At 54.4% G+C, this 22,861-nt stretch overlaps 1 protein-coding gene across 4 annotated transcripts in view; it reads right to left on the minus strand.

Annotated features, from left to right (window-relative positions):
* The window catches only part of LOC109882678 (aminopeptidase O), a 97,719-nt gene that overhangs the window by 69,179 nt on the left and 5,679 nt on the right, over positions 1–22,861 (minus strand). For all 4 annotated transcript variants that reach the window (XR_004205653.1, XR_004205652.1, XM_031805918.1 and 1 more), the window contains exon 2: positions 22,024–22,130. The gene's annotated coding sequence lies outside the window, so the exon portion shown is untranslated. The remainder of the gene's footprint in view (positions 1–22,023; positions 22,131–22,861) is intronic.

The following is a 22,861-nucleotide window of genomic DNA, read 5'->3' on the forward strand; positions in this document are numbered from 1 at the left end:
GGTCTGTAGTGAAGCCTCTAGCACTGAGATGCAGTGCCTTAGACCACTGTGACACAGCCTGGGTCTGTAGTGACGCCTCTAGCACTGAGATGCAGTGCCTTAGACCGATGTGACACAGCCTGGGTCTGTAGTGAAGCCTCTAGCACTGAGATGCAGTGCCTTAGACCGCTGTGACACCGCCTGGGTCTGTAGTGACGCCTCTAGCACTGAGATGCAGTGCCTTAGACCGATGTGACACCGCCTGGGTCTGTAGTGACACCTCTAGCACTGAGATGCAGTGCCTTAGACCGCTGTGACACCGCCTGGGTCTGTAGTGACGCCTCTAGCACTGAGATGCAGTGCCTTAGACCGCTGTGACACAGCCTTGGTCTGTAGTGACGCCTCTAGCACTGAGATGCAGTGCCTTAGACCGCTGTGACACCGCCTGGGTCTGTAGTGACGCCTCTAGCACTGAGATGCAGTGCCTTAGTCCGCTGTGACACCGCCTGGGTCTGTAGTGACGCCTCTAGCACTGAGATGCAGTGCCTTAGACCGATGTGACACCGCCTGGGTCTGTAGTGACGCCTCTAGCACTGAGATGCAGTGCCTTAGTCCACTGTGACACAGCCTGGGTCTGTAGTGACGCCTCTAGCACTGAGATGCAGTGCCTTAGACCGCTGTGAAACAGCCTGGGACTGTAGTGACGCCTCTAGCACTGAGATGCAGTGCCTTAGACCGATGTGACACAGCCTGGGTCTGTAGTGACGCCTCTAGCACTGAGATGCAGTGCCTTAGACCGCTGTGAAACAGCCTGGGACTGTAGTGACGCCTCTAGCACTGAGATGCAGTGCCTTAGACCGATGTGACACAGCCTGGGTCTGTAGTGACACCTCTAGCACTGAGATGCAGTGCCTTAGACCGATGTGACACAGCCTGGGTCTGTAGTGAAGCCTCTAGCACTGAGATGCAGTGTCTTAGACCACTGTGACACAGCCTGGGTCTGTAGTGACGCCTCTAGCACTGAGATGCAGTGCCTTAGACCGCTGTGAAACAGCCTGGGACTGTAGTGACGCCTCTAGCACTGAGATGCAGTGCCTTAGACCGATGTGACACAGCCTGGGTCTGTAGTGACCGCTGTGACACCGCCTGGGTCTGTAGTGAAGCCTCTAGCATTGAGATGCAGTGCCTTAGACCACTGTGACACAGCCTGGGTCTGTAGTGACGCCTCTAGCACTGAGATGCAGTGCCTTAGACCGCTGTGACACCGCCTGGGTCTGTAGTGACACCTCTAGCACTGAGATGCAGTGCCTTAGACCGCTGTGACACCGCCTGGGTCTGTAGTGACGCCTCTAGCACTGAGATGCAGTGCCTTAGACCGATGTGACACCGCCTGGGTCTGTAGTGACGCCTCTAGCACTGAGATGCAGTGCCTTAGTCCACTGTGACACCGCCTGGGTCTGTAGTGACGCCTCTAGCACTGAGATGCAGTGCCTTAGACCGCTGTGACACAGCCTGGGTCTGTAGTGACGCCTCTAGCACTGAGATGCAGTGCCTTAGACCGATGTGACACAGCCTGGGTCTGTAGTGAAGCCTCTAGCACTGAGATGCAGTGCCTTAGACCACTGTGACACAGCCTGGGTCTGTAGTGACGCCTCTAGCACTGAGATGCAGTGCCTTAGACCGATGTGACACCGCCTGGGTCTGTAGTGACCCCTCTAGCACTGAGATGCAGTGCCTTAGTCCGCTGTGACACAGCCTGGGTCTGTAGTGACGCCTCTAGCACTGAGATGCAGTGCCTTAGACCGATGTGACACCGCCTGGGTCTGTAGTGACACCTCTAGCACTGAGATGCAGTGCCTTAGTCCGCTGTGACACAGCCTGGGTCTGTAGTGACGCCTCTAGCACTGAGATGCAGTGCCTTAGACCGCTGTGACACAGCCTGGGACTGTAGTGACGCCTCTAGCACTGAGATGCAGTGCCTTAGACCGATGTGACACAGCCTGGGTCTGTAGTGACACCTCTAGCACTGAGATGCAGTGCCTTAGACCGCTGTGACACCGCCTGGGTCTGTAGTGACGCCTCTAGCACTGAGATGCAGTGCCTTAGACCGATGTGACACCGCCTGGGTCTGTAGTGACGCCTCTAGCACTGAGATGCAGTGCCTTAGTCCGCTGTGACACAGCCTGGGTCTGTAGTGACGCCTCTAGCACTGAGATGCAGTGCCTTAGACTGCTGTGACACAGCCTGGGACTGTAGTGACGCCTCTAGCACTGAGATGCAGTGCCTTAGACCGATGTGACACAGCCTGGGTCTGTAGTGACGCCTCTAGCACTGAGATGCAGTGCCTTAGACCGATGTGACACAGCCTGGGTCTGTAGTGAAGCCTCTAGCACTGAGATGCAGTGCCTTAGACCGATGTGACACCGCCTGGGTCTGTAGTGACACCTCTAGCACTGAGATGCAGTGCCTTAGAACACTGTGACACCGCCTGGGTCTGTAGTGACGCCTCTAGCACTGAGATGCAGTGCCTTAGACCGATGTGACACCACCTGGGTCTGTAGTGCCGCCTCTAGCACTGAGATGCAGTGCCTTAGTCCGCTGTGACACAGCCTGGGTCTGTAGTGACGCCTCTAGCACTGAGATGCAGTGCCTTAGACCGATGTGACACCGCCTGGGTCTGTAGTGACACCTCTAGCACTGAGATGCAGTGCCTTAGACCGCTGTGACACCGCCTGGGTCTGTAGTGACGCCTCTAGCACTGAGATGCAGTGCCTTAGACCGATGTGACACCGCCTGGGTCTGTAGTGACGCCTCTAGCACTGAGATGCAGTGCCTTAGACCGCTGTGACACAGCCTGGGACTGTAGTGACGCCTCTAGCACTGAGATGCAGTGCCTTAGACCGATGTGACACAGCCTGGGTCTGTAGTGAAGCCTCTATCACTGAGATGCAGTGCCTTAGACCACTGTGACACAGCCTGGGTCTGTAGTGACGCCTCTAGCACTGAGATGCAGTGCCTTAGACCGATGTGACACCGCCTGGGTCTGTAGTGACACCTCTAGCACTGAGATGCAGTGCCTTAGACCGCTGTGACACCGCCTGGGTCTGTAGTGACGTCTCTAGCACTGAGATGCAGTGCCTTAGACCGCTGTGACACAGCCTTGGTCTGTAGTGTTTCCTCTAGCACTGAGATGCAGTGCCTTAGACCGCTGTGACACCGCCTGGGTCTGTAGTGACGTCTCTAGCACTGAGATGCAGTGCCTTAGACCGCTGTGACACAGCCTTGGTCTGTAGTGACGCCTCTAGCACTGAGATGCAGTGCCTTAGACCGCTGTGACACCGCCTGGGTCTGTAGTGACGCCTCTAGCACTGAGATGCAGTGCCTTAGACCGCTGTGACACCGCCTGGGTCTGTAGTGACGCCTCTAGCACTGAGATGCAGTGCCTTAGACCGATGTGACACCGCCTGGGTCTGTAGTGACGCCTCTAGCACTGAGATGCAGTGCCTTAGACCGCTGTGACACAGCCTGGGACTGTAGTGACGCCTCTAGCACTGAGATGCAGTGCCTTAGACCGATGTGACACAGCCTGGGTCTGTAGTGAAGCCTCTATCACTGAGATGCAGTGCCTTAGACCACTGTGACACAGCCTGGGTCTGTAGTGACGCCTCTAGCACTGAGATGCAGTGCCTTAGACCGATGTGACACCGCCTGGGTCTGTAGTGACACCTCTAGCACTGAGATGCAGTGCCTTAGACCGCTGTGACACCGCCTGGGTCTGTAGTGACGTCTCTAGCACTGAGATGCAGTGCCTTAGACCGCTGTGACACAGCCTTGGTCTGTAGTGTTTCCTCTAGCACTGAGATGCAGTGCCTTAGACCGCTGTGACACCGCCTGGGTCTGTAGTGACGTCTCTAGCACTGAGATGCAGTGCCTTAGACCGCTGTGACACAGCCTTGGTCTGTAGTGACGCCTCTAGCACTGAGATGCAGTGCCTTAGACCGCTGTGACACCGCCTGGGTCTGTAGTGACGCCTCTAGCACTGAGATGCAGTGCCTTAGACCGCTGTGACACCGCCTGGGTCTGTAGTGACGCCTCTAGCACTGAGATGCAGTGCCTTAGACCGATGTGACACAGCCTGGGTCTGTAGTGACGCCTCTAGCACTGAGATGCAGTGCCTTAGACCGCTGTGACACAGCCTGGGTCTGTAGTGAAGCCTCTAGCACTGAGATGCAGTGCCTTAGTCCACTGTGACACCGCCTGGGTCTGTAGTGACGCCTCTAGCACTGAGATGCAGTGCCTTAGACCGCTGTGACACAGCCTGGGTCTGTAGTGACGCCTCTAGCACTGAGATGCAGTGCCTTAGACCGCTGTGACACAGCCTGGGTCTGTAGTGAAGCCTCTAGCACTGAGATGCAGTGCCTTAGACCACTGTGACACAGCCTGGGTCTGTAGTGACGCCTCTAGCACTGAGATGCAGTGCCTTAGACCGATGTGACACAGCCTGGGTCTGTAGTGAAGCCTCTAGCACTGAGATGCAGTGCCTTAGACCGCTGTGACACCGCCTGGGTCTGTAGTGACGCCTCTAGCACTGAGATGCAGTGCCTTAGACCGATGTGACACCGCCTGGGTCTGTAGTGACACCTCTAGCACTGAGATGCAGTGCCTTAGACCGCTGTGACACCGCCTGGGTCTGTAGTGACGCCTCTAGCACTGAGATGCAGTGCCTTAGACCGCTGTGACACAGCCTTGGTCTGTAGTGACGCCTCTAGCACTGAGATGCAGTGCCTTAGACCGCTGTGACACCGCCTGGGTCTGTAGTGACGCCTCTAGCACTGAGATGCAGTGCCTTAGTCCGCTGTGACACCGCCTGGGTCTGTAGTGACGCCTCTAGCACTGAGATGCAGTGCCTTAGACCGATGTGACACCGCCTGGGTCTGTAGTGACGCCTCTAGCACTGAGATGCAGTGCCTTAGTCCACTGTGACACAGCCTGGGTCTGTAGTGACGCCTCTAGCACTGAGATGCAGTGCCTTAGACCGCTGTGAAACAGCCTGGGACTGTAGTGACGCCTCTAGCACTGAGATGCAGTGCCTTAGACCGATGTGACACAGCCTGGGTCTGTAGTGACGCCTCTAGCACTGAGATGCAGTGCCTTAGACCGCTGTGAAACAGCCTGGGACTGTAGTGACGCCTCTAGCACTGAGATGCAGTGCCTTAGACCGATGTGACACAGCCTGGGTCTGTAGTGACACCTCTAGCACTGAGATGCAGTGCCTTAGACCGATGTGACACAGCCTGGGTCTGTAGTGAAGCCTCTAGCACTGAGATGCAGTGTCTTAGACCACTGTGACACAGCCTGGGTCTGTAGTGACGCCTCTAGCACTGAGATGCAGTGCCTTAGACCGCTGTGAAACAGCCTGGGACTGTAGTGACGCCTCTAGCACTGAGATGCAGTGCCTTAGACCGATGTGACACAGCCTGGGTCTGTAGTGACCGCTGTGACACCGCCTGGGTCTGTAGTGAAGCCTCTAGCATTGAGATGCAGTGCCTTAGACCACTGTGACACAGCCTGGGTCTGTAGTGACGCCTCTAGCACTGAGATGCAGTGCCTTAGACCGCTGTGACACCGCCTGGGTCTGTAGTGACACCTCTAGCACTGAGATGCAGTGCCTTAGACCGCTGTGACACCGCCTGGGTCTGTAGTGACGCCTCTAGCACTGAGATGCAGTGCCTTAGACCGATGTGACACCGCCTGGGTCTGTAGTGACGCCTCTAGCACTGAGATGCAGTGCCTTAGTCCACTGTGACACCGCCTGGGTCTGTAGTGACGCCTCTAGCACTGAGATGCAGTGCCTTAGACCGCTGTGACACAGCCTGGGTCTGTAGTGACGCCTCTAGCACTGAGATGCAGTGCCTTAGACCGATGTGACACAGCCTGGGTCTGTAGTGAAGCCTCTAGCACTGAGATGCAGTGCCTTAGACCACTGTGACACAGCCTGGGTCTGTAGTGACGCCTCTAGCACTGAGATGCAGTGCCTTAGACCGATGTGACACCGCCTGGGTCTGTAGTGACCCCTCTAGCACTGAGATGCAGTGCCTTAGTCCGCTGTGACACAGCCTGGGTCTGTAGTGACGCCTCTAGCACTGAGATGCAGTGCCTTAGACCGATGTGACACCGCCTGGGTCTGTAGTGACACCTCTAGCACTGAGATGCAGTGCCTTAGTCCGCTGTGACACAGCCTGGGTCTGTAGTGACGCCTCTAGCACTGAGATGCAGTGCCTTAGACCGCTGTGACACAGCCTGGGACTGTAGTGACGCCTCTAGCACTGAGATGCAGTGCCTTAGACCGATGTGACACAGCCTGGGTCTGTAGTGACACCTCTAGCACTGAGATGCAGTGCCTTAGACCGCTGTGACACCGCCTGGGTCTGTAGTGACGCCTCTAGCACTGAGATGCAGTGCCTTAGACCGATGTGACACCGCCTGGGTCTGTAGTGACGCCTCTAGCACTGAGATGCAGTGCCTTAGTCCGCTGTGACACAGCCTGGGTCTGTAGTGACGCCTCTAGCACTGAGATGCAGTGCCTTAGACTGCTGTGACACAGCCTGGGACTGTAGTGACGCCTCTAGCACTGAGATGCAGTGCCTTAGACCGATGTGACACAGCCTGGGTCTGTAGTGACGCCTCTAGCACTGAGATGCAGTGCCTTAGACCGATGTGACACAGCCTGGGTCTGTAGTGAAGCCTCTAGCACTGAGATGCAGTGCCTTAGACCGATGTGACACCGCCTGGGTCTGTAGTGACACCTCTAGCACTGAGATGCAGTGCCTTAGAACACTGTGACACCGCCTGGGTCTGTAGTGACGCCTCTAGCACTGAGATGCAGTGCCTTAGACCGATGTGACACCACCTGGGTCTGTAGTGCCGCCTCTAGCACTGAGATGCAGTGCCTTAGTCCGCTGTGACACAGCCTGGGTCTGTAGTGACGCCTCTAGCACTGAGATGCAGTGCCTTAGACCGATGTGACACCGCCTGGGTCTGTAGTGACACCTCTAGCACTGAGATGCAGTGCCTTAGACCGCTGTGACACCGCCTGGGTCTGTAGTGACGCCTCTAGCACTGAGATGCAGTGCCTTAGACCGATGTGACACCGCCTGGGTCTGTAGTGACGCCTCTAGCACTGAGATGCAGTGCCTTAGACCGCTGTGACACAGCCTGGGACTGTAGTGACGCCTCTAGCACTGAGATGCAGTGCCTTAGACCGATGTGACACAGCCTGGGTCTGTAGTGAAGCCTCTATCACTGAGATGCAGTGCCTTAGACCACTGTGACACAGCCTGGGTCTGTAGTGACGCCTCTAGCACTGAGATGCAGTGCCTTAGACCGATGTGACACCGCCTGGGTCTGTAGTGACACCTCTAGCACTGAGATGCAGTGCCTTAGACCGCTGTGACACCGCCTGGGTCTGTAGTGACGTCTCTAGCACTGAGATGCAGTGCCTTAGACCGCTGTGACACAGCCTTGGTCTGTAGTGTTTCCTCTAGCACTGAGATGCAGTGCCTTAGACCGCTGTGACACCGCCTGGGTCTGTAGTGACGTCTCTAGCACTGAGATGCAGTGCCTTAGACCGCTGTGACACAGCCTTGGTCTGTAGTGACGCCTCTAGCACTGAGATGCAGTGCCTTAGACCGCTGTGACACCGCCTGGGTCTGTAGTGACGCCTCTAGCACTGAGATGCAGTGCCTTAGACCGCTGTGACACCGCCTGGGTCTGTAGTGACGCCTCTAGCACTGAGATGCAGTGCCTTAGACCGATGTGACACCGCCTGGGTCTGTAGTGACGCCTCTAGCACTGAGATGCAGTGCCTTAGACCGCTGTGACACAGCCTGGGACTGTAGTGACGCCTCTAGCACTGAGATGCAGTGCCTTAGACCGATGTGACACAGCCTGGGTCTGTAGTGAAGCCTCTATCACTGAGATGCAGTGCCTTAGACCACTGTGACACAGCCTGGGTCTGTAGTGACGCCTCTAGCACTGAGATGCAGTGCCTTAGACCGATGTGACACCGCCTGGGTCTGTAGTGACACCTCTAGCACTGAGATGCAGTGCCTTAGACCGCTGTGACACCGCCTGGGTCTGTAGTGACGTCTCTAGCACTGAGATGCAGTGCCTTAGACCGCTGTGACACAGCCTTGGTCTGTAGTGTTTCCTCTAGCACTGAGATGCAGTGCCTTAGACCGCTGTGACACCGCCTGGGTCTGTAGTGACGTCCTCTAGCACTGAGATGCAGTGCCTTAGACCGCTGTGACACAGCCTTGGTCTGTAGTGACGCCTCTAGCACTGAGATGCAGTGCCTTAGACCGCTGTGACACCGCCTGGGTCTGTAGTGACGCCTCTAGCACTGAGATGCAGTGCCTTAGACCGCTGTGACACCGCCTGGGTCTGTAGTGACGCCTCTAGCACTGAGATGCAGTGCCTTAGACCGATGTGACACAGCCTGGGTCTGTAGTGACGCCTCTAGCACTGAGATGCAGTGCCTTAGACCGCTGTGACACAGCCTGGGTCTGTAGTGAAGCCTCTAGCACTGAGATGCAGTGCCTTAGACCGCTGTGACACAGCCTGGGTCTGTAGTGAAGCCTCTAGCACTGAGATGCAGTACCTTAGACCGCTGTGACACAGCCTGGGTCTGTAGTGACGCCTATAGCACTGAGATGCAGTGCCTTAGACCGATGTGACACCGCCTGGGTCTGTAGTGCCGCCTCTAGCACTGAGATGCAGTGCCTTAGACCGCTGTGACACAGCCTGGGTCTGTAGTGACGCCTCTAGCACTGAGATGCAGTGCCTTAGACCGATGTGACACCGCCTGGGTCTGTAGTGACGCCTCTAGCACTGAGATGCAGTGCCTTAGACCGCTGTGACACCGCCTGGGTCTGTAGTGACGCCTCTAGCACTGAGATGCAGTGCCTTAGACCGATGTGACACCGCCTGGGTCTGTAGTGACGCCTCTAGCACTGAGATGCAGTGCCTTAGACCGCTGTGACACAGCCTGGGTCTGTAGTGACGCCTCTAGCACTGAGATGCAGTGCCTTAGACCGATGTGACACAGCCTGGGTCTGTAGTGAAGCCTCTAGCACTGAGATGCAGTGCCTTAGACCGCTGTGACACAGCCTGGGTCTGTAGTGACGCCTCTAGCACTGAGATGCAGTGCCTTAGACCGATTGTGACACAGCCTGGGTCTGTAGTGACGCCTCTAGCACTGAGATGCAGTGCCTTAGACCGCTGTGACACCGCCTGGGTCTGTAGTGACAGCCTCTAGCACTGAGATGCAGTGCCTTAGACCGCTGTGACACAGCCTGGGTCTGTAGTGACGCCTCTAGCACTGAGATGCAGTGCCTTAGACCGCTGTGACACCGCCTGGGTCTGTAGTGACGCCTCTAGCACTGAGATGCAGTGCCTTAGACCGATGTGACACAGCCTGGTCTGTAGTGACGCCTCTAGCACTGAGATGCAGTGCCTTAGACCGCTTGTTGACACAGCCTGGGTTCTGTAGTGACGCCTCTAGCAACTGAGATGCAGTGCCTTAGACCTGATGTGACACCGCCTGGGTCTGTAGTAGTGACACCTCTAGCACTGAGATGCAGTGCCTTAGACCGCTGTGACACAGCCTGGGTCTGTAGTGACGCCCTCTAGCACTGAGATGCAGTGCCTTAGACCGCTGTGACACAGCCTGGGTCTGTAGTGACGCCTCTAGCACTGAGATGCAGTGCCTTAGACCGATGTGACACCGCCTGGGTCTGTAGTGACGCCTCTAGCACTGAGATGCAGTGCCTTAGACCGCTGTGACACAGCCTGGGTCTGTAGTGACGCCTCTAGCACTGAGATGCAGTGCCTTAGACCGCTGTGACACCGCCTGGGTCTGTAGTGACGCTCTAGCACTGAGATGCAGTGCCTTAGACCGCTGTGACACCGCCTGGGTCTGTAGTGACGCCTCTAGCACTGAGATGCAGTGCCTTAGACCGCTGTGACACAGCCTGGGTCTGTAGTGACGCCTCTAGCACTGAGATGCAGTGCCTTAGACCGATGTGACACAGCCTGGGTCTGTAGTGACGCCTCTAGCACTGAGATGCAGTGCCTTAGACCGATGTGACACAGCCTGGGTCTGTAGTGACGCCTCTAGCACTGAGATGCAGTGCCTTAGACCGATGTGACACAGCCTGGGTCTGTAGTGACGCCTCTAGCACTGAGATGCAGTGCCTTAGACCGCTGTGACACCGCCTGGGTCTGTAGTGACGCCTCTAGCACTGAGATGCAGTGCCTTAGACCGATGTGACACCGCCTGGGTCTGTAGTGACGCCTCTAGCACTGAGATGCAGTGCCTTAGACCGCTGTGACACAGCCTGGGTCTGTAGTGACGCCTCTAGCACTGAGATGCAGTGCCTTAGACCGCTGTGACACAGCCTGGGTCTGTAGTGACGCCTCTAGCACTGAGATGCAGTGCCTTAGACCGATGTGACACAGCCTGGGTCTGTAGTGACGCCTCTAGCACTGAGATGCAGTGCCTTAGACCGCTGTGACACAGCCTGGGTCTGTAGTGACGCCTCTAGCACTGAGATGCAGTGCCTTAGACCGCTGTGACACAGCCTGGGTCTGTAGTGACGCCTCTAGCACTGAGATGCAGTGCCTTAGACGATGTGACACAGCCTGGGTCTGTAGTGACGCCTCTAGCACTGAGATGCAGTGCCTTAGACCGATGTGACACAGCCTGGGTCTGTAGTGACGCCTCTAGCACTGAGATGCAGTGCCTTAGACCGCTGTGACACAGCCTGGGTCTGTAGTGACGCCTCTAGCACTGAGATGCAGTGCCTTAGACCGCTGTGACACCGCCTGGGTCTGTAGTGACGCCTCTAGCACTGAGATGCAGTGCCTTAGACCGATGTGACACAGCCTGGGTCTGTAGTGACGCCTCTAGCACTGAGATGCAGTGCCTTAGACCGCTGTGACACCGCCTGGGTCTGTAGTGACGCCTCTAGCACTGAGATGCAGTGCCTTAGACCGCTGTGACACAGCCTGGGTCTGTAGTGAAGCCTCTAGCACTGAGATGCAGTGCCTTAGACCGCTGTGACACCGCCTGGGTCTGTAGTGACGCCTCTAGCACTGAGATGCAGTGCCTTAGACCGATGTGACACCGCCTGGGTCTGTAGTGACGCTCTAGCACTGAGATGCAGTGCCTTAGACCGCTGTGACACAGCCTGGGTCTGTAGTGACGCCTCTAGCACTGAGATGCAGTGCCTTAGACCGCTGTGACACAGCCTGGGTCTGTAGTGACGCCTCTAGCACTGAGATGCAGTGCCTTAGACCGATGTGACACAGCCTGGGTCTGTAGTGACGCCTCTAGCACTGAGATGCAGTGCCTTAGACCGCTGTGACACAGCCTGGGTCTGTAGTGACGCCTCTAGCACTGAGATGCAGTGCCTTAGACCGCTGTGACACAGCCTGGGTCTGTAGTGACGCCTCTAGCACTGAGATGCAGTGCCTTAGACCGATGTGACACAGCCTGGGTCTGTAGTGACGCCTCTAGCACTGAGATGCAGTGCCTTAGACCGCTGTGACACAGCCTGGGTCTGTAGTGACGCCTCTAGCACTGAGATGCAGTGCCTTAGACCGCTTGTGACACAGCCTGGGTCTGTAGTGACGCCTCTAGCACTGAGATGCAGTGCCTTAGACCGCTGTGACACAGCCTGGGTCTGTAGTGACGCCTCTAGCACTGAGATGCAGTGCCTTAGACCGATGTGACACCGCCTGGGTCTGTAGTGACGCCTCTAGCACTGAGATGCAGTGCCTTAGACGCTGTGACACAGCCTGGGTCTGTAGTGAAGCCTCTAGCACTGAGATGCAGTGCCTTAGACCGATGTGACACAGCCTGGGTCTGTAGTGACGCCTCTAGCACTGAGATGCAGTGCCTTTAGACCGATGTGACCACAGCCTGGGTCTGTAGTGACGCCTCTAGCACTGAGATGCAGTGGCCTTAGACCGATGCTGACACAGCCTGGGTCTGTAGTGAAGCCTCTAGCATGCGATGCAGTGCCTTAGACAGCTGTGACACAGCCTGGTCTGTAGTGACGCCTCTAGCACTGAGATGCAGTGCCTTAGACCGATGTGACACCGCCTGGGTCTGTAGTGACACCTCTAGCACTGAGATGCAGTGCCTTAGGACCGCTGTGACACCTTGCCTGGGGTCTGTAGTGACGACTCTAGCACTGAGATGCAGTGCCTTAGACCGCTGTGACAACCGCCCTGGGTCTGTAGTTGACGCCTCTAGCACTGAGATGCATGCCTTTAGCCCGCTGTGACACAGCCTGGGTCTGTAGTGAAGCCTCTAGCACTGAGATGCAGTGCCTTAGACCGATGTGACACCGCCTGGGTCTGTAGTGAAGCCTCTAGCACTGAGATGCAGTGCCTTAGACCCGCTGTGACCACCGCCTGGGTCTGGTAGTGAAGCCTCTAGCACTGAGATGCAGTGCCTTAGACCGATGTGACACGCCTGGGTCTGTAGTGACGCCTCTAGCACTGAGATGCAGTGCCTTAGACCGCTGTGACACAGCCTGGGTCTGTAGTGACGCCTCTAGCACTGAGATGCAGTGCCTTAGACCGCTGTGACACCGCCTGGGTCTGTAGTGAAGCCTCTAGCACTGAGATGCAGTGCCTTAGACCGCTGTGACACCGCCTGGGTCTGTAGTGACGCCTCTAGCACTGAGATGCAGTGCCTTAGACCGATGTGACACCGCTGGGTCTGTAGTGAACCTCTAGCACTGAGATGCAGTGCCTTAGACCGCTGTGACACTTCCTGGGTCTGTAGTGACGTCTCTAGCACTGAGATGCAGTGCCTTAGACCGCTGTGACACAGCCTTGGTCTGTAGTGACGCCTCTAGCACTGAGATGCAGTGCCTTAGACCGCTGTGACACCGCCTGGGTCTGTAGTGACGCCTCTAGCACTGAGATGCAGTGCCTTAGACCGATGTGACACCGCCTGGGTCTGTAGTGACGCCTCTAGCACTGAGATGCAGTGCCTTAGTCCGCTGTGACACAGCCTGGGTCTGTAGTGACGCCTCTAGCACTGAGATGCAGTGCCTTAGACCGCTGTGGACACAGCCTGGGACTGTAGTGACGCCTCTAGCGCTGAGATGCAGTGCCTTAGACCGATGTGACACAGCCTGGGTCTGTAGTGACGCCTCTAGCGCTGAGATGCAGTGCCTTAGACCGCTGTGACACCGCCTGGGTCTGTAGTGAAGCCTCTAGCACTGAGATGCAGTGCCTTAGACCGCTGTGACACCGCCTGGGTCTGTAGTGAAGCCTCTAGCACTGAGATGCAGTGCCTTAGACCGATGTGACACAGCCTGGGTCTGTAGTGACGCCTCTAGCACTGAGATGCAGTGCCTTAGACCGATGTGACACAGCCTGGGTCTGTAGTGAAGCCTCTAGCATTGAGATGCAGTGCCTTAGACCGCTGTGACACCGCCTGGGTCTGTAGTGACGCCTCTAGCACTGAGATGCAGTGCCTTAGACCGATGTGACACCGCCTGGGTCTGTAGTGACGCCTCTAGCACTGAGATGCAGTGCCTTAGTCCGCTGTGACACAGCCTGGGTCTGTAGTGACGCCTCTAGCACTGAGATGCAGTGCCTTAGACCGATGTGACACCGCCTGGGTCTGTAGTGACACCTCTAGCACTGAGATGCAGTGCCTTAGACCGCTGTGACACCGCCTGGGTCTGTAGTGACGCCTCTAGCACTGAGATGCAGTGCCTTAGACCGATGTGACACCGCCTGGGTCTGTAGTGACGCCTCTAGCACTGAGATGCAGTGCCTTAGTCCGCTGTGACACAGCCTGGGTCTGTAGTGACGCCTCTAGCACTGAGATGCAGTGCCTTAGACCGCTGTGACACAGCCTGGGACTGTAGTGACGCCTCTAGCGCTGAGATGCAGTGCCTTAGACCGATGTGACACAGCCTGGGTCTGTAGTGACGCCTCTAGCTCTGAGATGCAGTGCCTTAGACCGATGTGACACAGCCTGGGTCTGTAGTGAAGCCTCTATCACTGAGATGCAGTGCCTTAGACCACTGTGACACAGCCTGGGTCTGTAGTGACGCCTCTAGCACTGAGATGCAGTGCCTTAGACCGCTGTGACACAGCCTGGGTCTGTAGTGACGCCTCTAGCACTGAGATGCAGTGCCTTAGACCGCTGTGACACCGCCTGGGTCTGTAGTGAAGCCTCTAGCACTGAGATGCAGTGCCTTAGACCGCTGTGACACAGCTTGGGTCTGTAGTGACACCTCTAGCACTGAGATGCAGTGCCTTAGACTGATGTGACACCGCCTGGGTCTGTAGTGACGCTTCTAGCACTGAGATGCAGTGCCTTAGACCGCTGTGACACCGCCTGGGTCTGTAGTGAAGCCTCTAGCATTGAGATGCAGTGCCTTAGACTGATGTGACACAGCCTGGGTCTGTAGTGTAGCCTCTAGCACTGAGATGCAGTGCCTTAGACCGCTGTGACACAGCCTGGGTCTGTAGTGACGCCTCTAGCACTGAGATGCAGTGCCTTAGACCGCTGTGACACCGCCTGGGTCTGTAGTGATGCCTCTAGCACTGAGATGCAGTGCCTTAGACCGATGTGACACAGCCTGAGTCTGTAGTGACACCTCTAGCACTGAGATGCAGTGCCTTAGACTGATGTGACACAGCCTGGGTCTGTAGTGTAGCCTCTAGCACTGAGATGCAGTGCCTTAGACCGCTGTGACACAGCCTGGGTCTGTAGTGACGCCTCTAGCACTGAGATGCAGTGCCTTAGACCGATGTGACACATTCTGGGTCTGTAGTGAAGCCTCTAGCACTGAGATGCAGTGCCTTAGACCGATGTGACACCGCCTGGGTCTGTAGTGACGCCTCTAGCACTGAGATGCAGTGCCTTAGACCGATGTGACACCGCCTGGGTCTGTAGTGACGCTTCTAGCACTGAGATGCAGTGCCTTAGACCGCTGTGACACCGCCTGGGTCTGTAGTGAAGCCTCTAGCACTGAGATGCAGTGCCTTAGACCGCTGTGACACAGCCTGGGACTGTAGTGACGCCTCTAGCACTGAGATGCAGTGCCTTAGACCGATGTGACACAGCCTGGGTCTGTAGTGACGCCTCTAGCACTGAGATGCAGTGCCTTAGTCCGCTGTGACACAGCCTGGGTCTGTAGTGACGCCTCTAGCACTGAGATGCAGTGCCTTAGACCGCTGTGACACAGCCTGGGTCTGTAGTGACGCCTCTAGCACTGAGATGCAGTGCCTTAGACCGCTGTGACACAGCCTGGGTCTGTAGTGACACCTTTAGCACTGAGATGCAGTGCCTTAGACCGCTGTGACACCGCCTGGGTCTGTAGTGAAGCCTCTAGCACTGAGATGCAGTGCCTTAGACCGCTGTGACACCGCCTGGGTCTGTAGTGAAGCCTCTAGCACTGAGATGCAGTGCCTTAGACCGATGTGACACAACCTGGGTCTGTAGTGAAGCCTCTAGCACTGAGATGCAGTGCCTTAGACCGCTGTGACACCGCCTGGGTCTGTAGTGACGCCTCTAGCACTGAGATGCAGTGCCTTAGACCGATGTGACACCGCCTGGGTCTGTAGTGACGCCTCTAGCACTGAGATGCAGTGCCTTAGTCCGCTGTGACACAGCCTGGGTCTGTAGTGACGCCTCTAGCACTGAGATGCAGTGCCTTAGACCGATGTGACACCGCCTGGGTCTGTAGTGACACCTCTAGCACTGAGATGCAGTGCCTTAGACCGCTGTGACACCGCCTGGGTCTGTAGTGAAGCCACTACCACTGAGATGCAGTGCCTTAGACCGCTGTGACACCGCCTGGGTCTGTAGTGAAGCCTCTAGCACTGAGATGCAGTGCCTTAGACCGATGTGACACAGCCTGGGTCTGTAGTGATGCCTCTAGCACTGAGATGCAGTGCCTTAGACCGATGTGACACAACCTGGGTCTGTAGTGAAGCCTCTAGCACTGAGATGCAGTGCCTTAGACCGCTGTGACACCGCCTGGGTCTGTAGTGACGCCTCTAGCACTGAGATGCAGTGCCTTAGACCGATGTGACACAGCCTGGGTCTGTAGTGACGCCTCTAGCACTGAGATGCAGTGCCTTAGTCCGCTGTGACACAGCCTGGGTCTGTAGTGACGCCTCTAGCACTGAGATGCAGTGCCTTAGACCGATGTGACACCGCCTGGGTCTGTAGTGACACCTCTAGCACTGAGATGCAGTGCCTTAGACCGCTGTGACACCGCCTGGGTCTGTAGTGACGCCTCTAGCACTGAGATGCAGTGCCTTAGACCGATGTGACACCGCCTGGGTCTGTAGTGACGCCTCTAGCACTGAGATGCAGTGCCTTAGTCCGCTGTGACACAGCCTGGGTCTGTAGTGACGCCTCTAGCACTGAGATGCAGTGCCTTAGACCGCTGTGACACAGCCTGGGACTGTAGTGACACCTCTAGCGCTGAGATGCAGTGCCTTAGACCGATGTGACACAGCCTGGGTCTGTAGTGACGCCTCTAGCACTGAGATGCAGTGCCTTAGACCGATGTGACACAGCCTGGGTCTGTAGTGAAGCCTCTATCACTGAGATGCAGTGCCTTAGACCACTGTGACACAGCCTGGGTCTGTAGTGACGCCTCTAGCACTGAGATGCAGTGCCTTAGACCGATGTGACACCGCCTGGGTCTGTAGTGACACCTCTAGCACTGAGATGCAGTGCCTAAGACCGCTGTGACACTGCCTGGGTCTGTAGTGACGTCTCTAGCACTGAGATGCAGTGCCTTAGACCGCTGTGACACCGCCTGGGTCTGTAGTGACGCCTCTAGCACTGAGATGCAGTGCCTTAGACCGCTGTGACACAGCCTGGGTCTGTAGTGACACCTCTAGCACTGAGATGCAGTGCCTTAGACCGCTGTGACACCGCCTGGGTCTGTAGTGAAGCCTCTAGCACTGAGATGCAGTGCCTTAGACCGCTGTGACACCGCCTGGGTCTGTAGTGAAGCCTCTAGCACTGAGATGCAGTGCCTTAGACCGATGTGACACAGCCTGGGTCTGTAGTGATGCCTCTAGCACTGAGATGCAGTGCCTTAGACCGATGTGACACAGCCTGGGTCTGTAGTGAAGCCTCTAGCACTGAGATGCAGTGCCTTAGACCGCTGTGACACCGCCTGGGTCTGTAGTGACGCCTCTAGCACTGAGATGCAGTGCCTTAGTCCGCTGTGACACAGCCTGGGTCTGTAGTGACGCCTCTAGCACTGAGATGCAGTGCCTTAGACCAATGTGACACCGCCTGGGTCTGTAGTGACACCTCTAGCACTGAGATGCAGTGCCTTAGACCGCTGTGACACCGCCTGGGTCTGTAGTGACGCCTCTAGCACTGAGATGCAGTGCCTTAGACCGATGTGACACCGCCTGGGTCTGTAGTGACGCCTCTAGGACTGAGATGCAGTGCCTTAGTCCGCTGTGACACAGCCTGGGTCTGTAGGTACGCCTCTAGCACTGAGATGCAGTGCCTTAGACCGCTGTGACACAGCCTGGGACTGTAGTGACGCCTCTAGCGCTGAGATGCAGTGCCTTAGACCGATGTGACACAGCCTGGGTCTGTAGTGACGCCTCTAGCACTGAGATGCAGTGCCTTAGACCGATGTGACACAGCCTGGGTCTGTAGTGAAGCCTCTATCACTGAGATGCAGTGCCTTAGACCACTGTGACACAGCCTGGGTCTGTAGTGACGCCTCTAGCACTGAGATGCAGTGCCTTAGACCGATGTGACACCGCCTGGGTCTGTAGTGACACCTCTAGCACTGAGATGCAGTGCCTAAGACCGCTGTGACACTTCCTGGGTCTGTAGTGACGTCTCTAGCACTGAGATGCAGTGCCTTAGACCGCTGTGACACAGCCTTGGTCTGTAGTGACGCCTCTAGCACTGAGATGCAGTGCCTTAGACCGCTGTGACACCGCCTGGGTCTGTAGTGACGCCTCTAGCACTGAGATGCAGTGCCTTAGACCGATGTGACACCGCCTGGGTCTGTAGTGACGCCTCTAGCACTGAGATGCAGTGCCTTAGTCCGCTGTGACACAGCCTGGGTCTGTAGTGACGCCTCTAGCACTGAGATGCAGTGCCTTAGACCGCTGTGACACAGCCTGGGACTGTAGTGACGCCTCTAGCGCTGAGATGCAGTGCCTTAGACCGATGTGACACAGCCTGGGTCTGTAGTGACGCCTCTAGCGCTGAGATGCAGTGCCTTAGACCGCTGTGACACCGCCTGGGTCTGTAGTGAAGCCTCTAGCACTGAGATGCAGTGCCTTAGACCGCTGTGACACCGCCTGGGTCTGTAGTGAAGCCTCTAGCACTGAGATGCAGTGCCTTAGACCGATGTGACACAGCCTGGGTCTGTAGTGACGCCTCTAGCACTGAGATGCAGTGCCTTAGACCGATGTGACACAGCCTGGGTCTGTAGTGAAGCCTCTAGCATTGAGATGCAGTGCCTTAGACCGCTGTGACACCGCCTGGGTCTGTAGTGACGCCTCTAGCACTGAGATGCAGTGCCTTAGACCGATGTGACACCGCCTGGGTCTGTAGTGACGCCTCTAGCACTGAGATGCAGTGCCTTAGTCCGCTGTGACACAGCCTGGGTCTGTAGTGACGCCTCTAGCACTGAGATGCAGTGCCTTAGACCGATGTGACACCGCCTGGGTCTGTAGTGACACCTCTAGCACTGAGATGCAGTGCCTTAGACCGCTGTGACACCGCCTGGGTCTGTAGTGACGCCTCTAGCACTGAGATGCAGTGCCTTAGACCGATGTGACACCGCCTGGGTCTGTAGTGACGCCTCTAGCACTGAGATGCAGTGCCTTAGTCCGCTGTGACACAGCCTGGGTCTGTAGTGACGCCTCTAGCACTGAGATGCAGTGCCTTAGACCGCTGTGACACAGCCTGGGACTGTAGTGACGCCTCTAGCGCTGAGATGCAGTGCCTTAGACCGATGTGACACAGCCTGGGTCTGTAGTGACGCCTCTAGCTCTGAGATGCAGTGCCTTAGACCGATGTGACACAGCCTGGGTCTGTAGTGAAGCCTCTATCACTGAGATGCAGTGCCTTAGACCACTGTGACACAGCCTGGGTCTGTAGTGACGCCTCTAGCACTGAGATGCAGTGCCTTAGACCGCTGTGACACAGCCTGGGTCTGTAGTGACGCCTCTAGCACTGAGATGCAGTGCCTTAGACCGCTGTGACACCGCCTGGGTCTGTAGTGAAGCCTCTAGCACTGAGATGCAGTGCCTTAGACCGCTGTGACACAGCTTGGGTCTGTAGTGACACCTCTAGCACTGAGATGCAGTGCCTTAGACCGATGCGCCACTCGGGAGGCCCTTTTATTGATTTTTTAATGAAAAATACTCCAGTCTGAACTTAAACCAGGTAGAAAGTGTGTAGAATATATTTTGTAATAATTTAACCTCTGACCTATCACAGTATTTTCAATATAGAGTTATTAGCAGCGCTATTTAGCGGATTTTGTTGATTTTAGTGAGCTTAACATTCTTCATCAAGAAAATGGGCGAAATGGAATTATTTACCATGAAAAAGGTGCGACTGTTGTTCCCTGGTCATATAATTGGTACATTTACTATCAATATAGCATTAAAAAACGTTTTCCAGATTGCATTTTGGCCCCCAAAAAATTGTGATGCGAATACTGAGAACCTGGTTCAATTTGGGTCCCGAGGCAAAACCAGTTTGTTCACCAACGTTCTAGCCAGAGCTCTCTTCTATCTCTCACGTCTTCTGATGTGTTGATTTCTCTGTGAATACTGATGTGATGTAAAGCAGCTCGTGATCCCCTTTCTCTCTGTCTTTCTGTCCACAGGTGATAAGACTGAACCCCTTTTAGACCGGAGCATATCTACCCAGAGCAGTCTCTATGTGTGTGTGTGTCTCTATGTGTGTGTGTGTGTGTGTGCGTGTGTGCGATATAAAACCACTGAGAGCGAGAGACATAACAATATCACTATCACTATTATTGCGTAATTACAAACAGTCTAGTATATTTCTGTCTTTGACCATTGTCGCTACATGTTTACTGTGACAATGGAAGTGTTTACTTTCCATGTCAACTAATTCAATTACATTAAAGAGAGGGTGAGAGCGAGAGCGAGAGAGAGAGAAAGCGTACTGTACGTGTGTGTGTGTGTGTGTGTGTGTTAGAAACAGCAACAGATGTGCGTGGAGAGAGAAAGTGTGGACACAGATTTATCATAGACCTGTTAGACAAAGGATTCCCACCCATTACAATGCCTTGGATGGATGGGTGGGAGGGTGAATCTGTTTTTAGTGTGTGTGTGCCTTTGTGGGTGTGTGCGTATCAGAGGAAATCAGAGGCTATTACCAGAGTAGACAGCACTTTATGTCACACACACAGGTTTATAGCTCCTTAGGGTATATCCTTACGTCTACAGATTACACAGGTTTCACTGTGGAAACCGGATAAGGTATAAAAACACTAGCAACCACACCGATAAATCAGTAGGAATAATCACCTCTCAGCCTCAAGTCTCTAAATATAACTATTCTGAACGGGACAGATAAACTATGGGGCCCGCCAGTGTTTAAACACCAGTATTTGTATGTGTGTGTGTGTGTGTGTGTGTGTGTGTGTGTGTGTGTGTGTGTGTGTGTGTGTGTGCATGCCATGTAAGTGAATGAACGTGTAAGTGAATGCGTGCTTGCATGCAAAACTGTGTATGTGTTCAAATGTGGGTTTGAGCAGTGACCGAGTGAACTTGAGCAACAAAACCAGCCTTCAGATGAGTCATCTGCTGCTTTGGACAGGGAGTACTGTTTTTTGGTTGTTCCATCTCATCACGCCTTCTAGAATGTTCGGAGCACTGACAACAAAACTATGTGTTATTTATATTATATTCCACCACAATTAATGTCTGGCAAAAAAGCCACATCAGCTTTGTACAGGGAGGAAGTCTAGGGAGTCTGTCACTGGCCTGTAGCCAACACCGCAACAGCCTGACTGACTAGGCTCTTCTGACTTTGTGCCCAATGTTATTCCACACATTTACACTGGTAATTTGACTAGAAGAACTCGTAGAGACATGGCTCGCTAAGTCTATGAAACAGCCATCACTAGGCTAGGGTTGTCAAGGGTTAATCGAAGGGGATTACTCTGCATTTTGGCCAACTTGGACTCTGTGTTGCAAATGAGATCGTGTTTCTTCACACGCTTTGAGATTTCTACAGGGCGTTTGGGATTCGTTGCTAGTAGCTTTCCAGACATTGCACTCGACAAACAAGTAATCATGGTCAGAACTAGGGTGCTTTCACAAAACACCTAAGCAATCAGAATGTATGGCTGGTGTGAATTCTGTCAGCAGGATTCCTGAGTTTTTTTATTTTATTCATTTATTTATTTGTGGCGGTAGGTTGCCTAGTGGTTAGAGTATTGGGCCAGTAACCGAAAGGTTGGTGGATCAAATCCCAGAGATGACAAGGTCAGAATCAGTCGTTCTGCCCCAGAACAAGGCGGTTAACCCACTGTTCCCCGGTAGGCCATCATTGTAAATAAGAATTTGTTCTTAACAGACTTTCCTAGTTAAATAAAGGTTAAATGAAGAAATAATGTATCTTGTCCTGACAGGTGCCAATAAACCTTGCACCAATCATGCCCTCCCCCCTCCGGCACACCCTATGCATGACCACACCTGTTCCACCTGAAGTTCAGGAATGCACTGTGATGTTATCTCCACCTCGACACATACACATACAGCTCTACCCACAAGTTATCGTCAATGTTGAAAGAGTATATTGGATGATAACCATTGCCACAGACTCTACAGCTACAAACAAATGGATTTGCATTTACAATTGTGCTGAGAGGCAAACGGTAAGGCACGGATAACAGACCAACCACCAACGAATAGTCAGTCAGATAGACTGACAGGCCAGTTAACCAATGAGAAATGGACCTGAGGATCTGCAGCTGCTCCTCTGAGTTCTGTAGTTCGTCTGAGAGTCTCCTCCACCTCAGCAGAGCCTTGAGTTGAGACTGTTCCTCTGTCTCTTTGCTGGACAACTACACAGAGAGAAAGATGTAAGGGAGGAGGAGGGACAGAGAGTCCAGAGCGAGACATAGAGAAAGAGAGAACGACAGAGAGGGTGATTATAAACAAGGATACATGTGGAGTAATACCAGTAGTAAGCCAAAGGGAATCCTATTCACTATAGTCCATTATTACCCTATGGGACCTGGTCAAAAGTAGCACTTTATAGGGAATAGGGTGCTACTTGGGATGCAGCCCATGTCAGGGTTGAACTGTTGTCAGGGTTTAACTGTGTGCACTGAGCCAAACTCATGTCATAAAAGTGACATGATTAATGAGCATAGACAAAAGAAGAACATTTCTGGGTAATTCTAGATGCCGAGGGGAAGACTGTGGGAGGATTGTCACTATACAGGCTTGAAAAACAACTTCACCCTCCTTTTCTCCTTCTTTCCACTGTCTTTATGATGGGATGAAGAGTTTTACTTTATGTTGGAACCAAACGTTCCATGACAGTAAGTCTAATTTGCACTGGATACAGTTTTGGTTTCAACGTGGCGCTTGTTACAATTTGAAATGTCAAGCTGAGTTTAGTCACTTTACCAAACTACTCTGTATATAGTATATGGCTCTGGATGATACAAATCACGAGAAGAACAACGTTCGGTAATTGTATATGGCGAGGAAAAAAAGAGTGTGTACTTGGAAACAATCCACTTTAGGGCTGTTCTGGACGAAAGAAAATCTTGGTCGACTGAGAGTC

Source organism: Oncorhynchus kisutch, linkage group LG3 (genome assembly GCF_002021735.2).
Source record: "Oncorhynchus kisutch isolate 150728-3 linkage group LG3, Okis_V2, whole genome shotgun sequence".
Taxonomy (NCBI): domain Eukaryota; kingdom Metazoa; phylum Chordata; class Actinopteri; order Salmoniformes; family Salmonidae; genus Oncorhynchus; species Oncorhynchus kisutch.